Source organism: Anomaloglossus baeobatrachus, chromosome 5, assembly GCF_048569485.1.
Source record: "Anomaloglossus baeobatrachus isolate aAnoBae1 chromosome 5, aAnoBae1.hap1, whole genome shotgun sequence".
Lineage (NCBI taxonomy): Eukaryota > Metazoa > Chordata > Amphibia > Anura > Aromobatidae > Anomaloglossus > Anomaloglossus baeobatrachus.
Window position 1 is genome coordinate 416,369,830 of NC_134357.1, and position 6,000 is coordinate 416,375,829.

Below are 6,000 nucleotides of genomic sequence, written 5' to 3' on the forward strand. Positions count from 1 at the left end.
TTTGTCACGGATTGTTGAACAGGCAACACTACTCCTAAATCCAGGACTGGTGTAGTCAGTCAAAGAGGTGGATTCCAAACTCTGGTCATCCAAGGACAAAGGTTCCTTTGTTAAAACAAAATTGTGCAGTACCACACATGCTTTCACTATTTCATCAACAGTTTCAATGTTTAAATTAATGGCTGTTAACAACACTCGCCATTTGCTGGTTAGTATCCCAAAGGAGCATTCCACCATTCTTCTGGCTCTGGATAATCTGTAATTATATATTTTTTGTGTTTGCGTCAATCCACGGCTTGCATATGGCTTCAATAGATGTTGGGAGAGTTGAAAGGCTTCGTCGGCCACAAAAACAAAGGGCATTGGGGGCTCACATGTGCCAGGAAGAGGTCTTGCAGGAGGGAAATCAAAAGTATTCCCATAGATTCGGCGCCCCATTGGGGACATTTTAAAGACCTGCGAGTCATTGGATCTCCCATATGCGCCAATGTCCACTGAGATAAATTTGTAGTCCGCATCCGTTATTGCCATTAGGACAATTGAGAAATACTTTTTATAATTGTAGTATTCTGACCCCGAAGCAGCAGGTTTCACAATTCTTATATGTTTGCCGTCCACTGAGCCAAGGCAATTTGGAAACTGACAAATGTTATAGTATTGTTCAGCAATTGCAAGCCATCTGTCCCTGGTGGGCTGGGGGATGAAATCCTCATGGAGGCAATCCCACAAGGCTTGGCAAGTGTCTCTAATGATTCCCGAGATGGTGGAAATTCCTAGTCGAAACTGGTAGTGGAGGGACGAAAGCGACTCTCCAGTTGCAAGGAATCTGTAAAGGAAAGACAATAATTATAAAAAAATAATAGCAAACACATTACAGTTAAAAGTCAATTTACAGGAGGATACAGTTCGAAAAAAAAAAACTTACCTAAGCGTAACCAGCAAACGCTCCTCGGGTGTTATAGAGTAACGGCAGAAGGTGTCCGTTTTACGGATGTTGTCCGCAACAAGGCCAAGGAGGACGTCAAAATTATTCACTGCCATCCGGACATAGCTTGTGAATTTTTCATGGTTTCCACGGAGCTCCAGGTATAGGGTTGAAAACACCCCACGTGTCAGTCTCTGGGCAGTCAGGGGATGGATCCAAAAGCGTCGATGTCGCTGACGCCTCAGTCGCTGTCGCTCCTTTTCTCTGACGATGATAGCCAAGCGATTTGCCTCAAATATAAAATCTGCAGTGATCTTTGTGTAATTTGCAAGAATAGCATCCATGGTTTCTGATTGTCTCTGTCTTCATTCTGTAATATATGCTTCAAAATACTGTATATATACTATATTTTCCCAATAGCCAATCAGAATACGGAACTCGTTAATTGTTTGTTTAGTGTTTAAAAAACGGATCCGTAAAAAAACGGACATAACGGATGCAAAACGGATGCAAACCGGACACACCGGATCCGTTTTTTTACGGATCCGTTCACAACGGATCCGCTTAAAACCGGATCCGGTGGGTCCGGTTTGCTCCGGTTTGCACAACAAAACCGGAAACGTTGGATACGGCAAAAAAAAGGACTGTACCTGAATACAGAAAACTGATGTGTGAAAGTAGCCTAAGGCTACTTTCACACATCAGTTTTCTGTATTCAGGCACAGTCCTTTTTTTTGCCGTATCCAACGTTTCCGGTTTTGTTGTGCAAACCGGAGCAAGCCGGACCTACCGGATCCGTTTTTAAGCGGATCCGTTTAGGACGGATCCGTTAAAAAACGGATCCGGTGGGTCCGGTTTGCATCCGTTTTGCATCCGTTATGTCCGTTTTTTGACGGATCCGTTTTTTAAACACTAAACAAACAATTAACGAGTTCCGTATTCTGATTGGCTATTGGGAACATATAGTATATATACAGTATTTTGAAGCATATATGACAGAATGAAGACAGAGGCAAGCAGAAACCATGGATGCTATTCTTGCAAATTACACAAAGATCGCTGCAGATTTTATATTTGAGGCAAATCGCTTGGCTATCATCGTCAGAGAAAAGTAGCGACAGCGACTGAGGCGTCAGCGACATCGACGCTTTTGGATCCATCCCCTGACTGCACAGAGACTGACACGTGGGGTGTTTTCAACCCTATACCTGGAGCTCCGTGGAAACCATGAAAAATTCACAAGCTATGTCCGGATGGCAGTGAATAATTTTGACGTCCTCCTTGGCCTTGTTGCGGACAACATCCGTAAAACGGACACCTACAGCCGGTTCTCTATAACACCCGAGGAGCGTTTGCTGGTTACGCTTAGGTAAGTTTTTTTTTTTTAAATTGTATCCTCCTGTAAATTGACTTTTAACTGTAATGTGTTTGCTATTATTTTTTTATAATTATTGTCTTTCCTTTACAGATTCCTTGCAACTGGAGAGTCGCTTTCATCCCTCCACTACCAGTTTCGACTAGGAATTTCCACCATCTCGGGAATCATTAGAGACACTTGCCAAGCCTTGTGGGATTGCCTCCATGATGATTTCATCCCCCAGCCCACCAGGGACAGATGGCTTGCAATTGCTGAACAATACTATAACATTTGTCAGTTTCCAAATTGCCTTGGCTCAGTGGACGGCAAACATATAAGAATTGTGAAACCTGCTGCTTCGGGGTCAGAATACTACAATTATAAAAAATATTTCTCAATTGTCCTAATGGCAATAACGGATGCGGACTACAAATTCATCTCAGTGGACATTGGCGCATATGGGAGATCCAATGACTCTCAGGTCTTTAAAATGTCCCCAATGGGGCGGCGAATCTATGGGAATACTTTTGATTTCCCTCCTGCAAGACCTCTTCCTGGCACATGTGAGCCCCCAATGCCCTTTGTTTTTGTGGCCGACGAAGCCTTTCAACTCTCCCAACATCTATTGAAGCCATATGCAAGCCGTGGATTGACGCAAACCCAAAAAATATACAATTACAGATTATCCAGAGCCAGAAGAATGGTGGAATGCTCCTTTGGGATACTAACCAGCAAATGGCGAGTGTTGTTAACAGCCATTAATTTAAACATTGAAACTGTGGATGAAATTGTGAAAGCATGTGTGGTACTGCACAATTTTGTTTTAACAAAGGAACCTTTGTCCTTGGATGACCAGAGTTTGGAATCCACCGCTTTGTCTGACTACACCAGTCCTGGATTTAGGAGTAGTGTTGCCTGTTCCACAATCCGTGACAAATATGCTGACTATTTTGTGTCCCCAGAAGGTAGAGTAGATTGGCAAGATCAAATGGTGTAAGATCTTTGTTTAGTTTTATAACAAATAAAAATAGTTAAAAATAAATTAAAAAATATCTTGTTAACTTTGTTAATTTTAATCTTTCACTCGCTTTAAAAATTTGTAATTTTTTCACCGTCAAATTACAACATGTTATGTTTTTGTATTACCTTATTATTAACTTAACTTGCAAAATAATATTCACCCCCAAAAAAAACAAGAACAAATAAATACTTTTAAACAAAAAACTTTTATTTTTATTACAAACATAAATTATAAATTGGTATATCTTGGGCTTGGGGTGGAGATAGTACTGGAGGGGCTGACAGGTGGGAACACACGCACAGTTGGAGTATTGAGGGTGGAAAGTGGTGTTGGTGGTGGTGGTGGGGAAGTAACAGAAGGTGAAGGTGTGGTTGAGAAACCAAGAGGGAAACCAGGAGATGGGATGGGATTTGGTAAGGATTGAGGGGTGGAGTGGAGGGATTGGGAGACAGAAGAGGTGGCGGGTGAATTAGTGGCTTGAGTTGGGGTCATGACGGGTGTGGAAGGCGAGATGTGGTAGTGGGTAGGAAGTGTAGGGGCAGATGTGGTTGGGAGCTGGTACTGGGCCGCAGGCTGGTACTGGGCAGCAGGCTGGTACTGGGCAGCAGGCTGGTACTGGGCAGCAGGCTGGTACTGGGCAGAAGGCTGGTACTGGGCAGCAGGCTGGTACTGGGCAGCAGAGGGAGTAGGGACAATGGCTGGAGGGGGGGCAGGTGCTGGAGGAGGGGTGGGTGGAGGTGGTTGGGAGTCAACCTGCGCCAGAGCCTGCCGTGTGGCTTGCATTACATGCATCTGCTGGTCAAGAGATAGCTTTTCCATGCGCTCTAGTACGGCTTGAAAAAAACAATGATTGGGTGATTTACTTGCATCTAAATGCAGCCTGTCCAGACGCGTGCACAATTCGTGTGTATTTTTTTCCATATTGGCATTTATGAAGCTAAAAGATGCACGATTTTGTTCTGATAATAATTGAATGGCGTTCTGGAAGGCTGCATTTAGATGCAAGAACTCGGGCGCATAGCTCTTTTCCTGACCCCTATGACGCTGACGCCCAGAACCCAAAGGTGTTCTACTGAGGGCAGCAGTGTCAGAGGGGTGGGGTAGGGGAAAAGCTATCTCATCACCAGCAGCTTCAGGTAATGAAGTCTCACGGGAAGCTCCAGCGCAGGTGGATGGGACAGATGTAGATGGAAGGGAAGGTTCAGATGGGTGGGGTCTGTGCGTGTGTTCACCAGTGGCGGACTGTTCAGGGATCGCTCCTGTCGGGTTCGATGCAGGCTCCTGAGTGCTGCAGACGGTGCTGGTAAAAAGAGGAAAAACAAAATAATAATTAATTTAATTGCTATACAGTGCCACAGAAAAAAAAAAAAAAGGCAAAAAAAATCAGACATAAAATATTATACTTTGTACATATTTTGGGGAATATTTACCTTCTGCACACCATAGTTGTCCGGAGGAACGACAACGCTCTAAAGTAACGGTACTTCGATCTGCGTCCTCCGGATCCACTCGGGGCCTGCATCTCTTGATTTAACTCCTTTTTGAAGCGATCCCTGATAGACCGCCACCGCTTTTGTAGTTTGTCACCTGAAAGTGGAAAACACAAAGTGGTTAGTATACAACACATTACATCCTGCAGCATAACCTACTGAACTGTGAATACTTACGCTGTTTCTTCTGGCCACGAGAATTGAGCTCCCCCCAACCTTCTACCGCTGCGTGGCATACCTCGTCCCAGAGTCGACGGGTTACGATAGTATCAGCGTGGCGGCGGTCAGCCATGTTCCACAGCGGCTCCCTCTCTCTAACTTCATCGATGAGGAGGTCGATGTTGATAAATCCGGCCTCCTCACCGTCAGAATCGGGAGCACGCTGTGATGCCTGTTCAAAGAAAGAAAAAAGCAATTAAAAAAAAAAATAGACAAAAAAGCACACTGACATGAAAAAAAAAACCAAAAAAAAAAACTTACAGTATGACCACCGCCACCTCGACGACGACCCTGGGACGGTCTTGGGGGAGCTCTATCGTGAGCCCTAGAAGTTGAAGCCTTTAGTGAATAAAAAAAAAAAAACATTATTTACTTATGTGTTTGGTGTGCTGTGGTAAACAATTCCTGTATGAAACTTACACTCTGACCGCCCGCTCCGTGTATTTCTCCACCCCTTCCGTCCTCTTCTGGCAGCATCTCCTGTGATGTTTCGGCCACCTGTGTAAATGTCGTTTATTTAAAAAATTTTTTTGTTTTTTTTAAAAAAAAAAACAAAAAAAAAAAAAAAAAAAAACCTCAGTTTGTGAACCGAAGGGCGGGCTACCAGAAGACGACATATTTTATTACAGGCCACGCACACCAACTTGATGGGCCAAACTTTTCCGTCAACACTGCACCTGCAAAAAAAGAAAAAAAAATGTCTAAGTACATGTACGCAGCTCACAGCAGTGATCTGTGGACAGTACTGTGGACATTACCTCTGGAACACTGTCCTCCAAATTCGCACTGACTGCAAACGGACACAGGAACTGGCTGTCCTCAAATTTTCCGTCAAAACTGCACCTGCAAAAAAAGAAAAAAAAATGTCTAAGTACATGTACGCAGCTCACAGCAGTGATCTGTGGACAGTACTGTGGACATTACCTCTGGAACACTGTCCTCCAAATTCGCACTGACTGCAAACGGACACAGGAACTGGCTGTCCTCA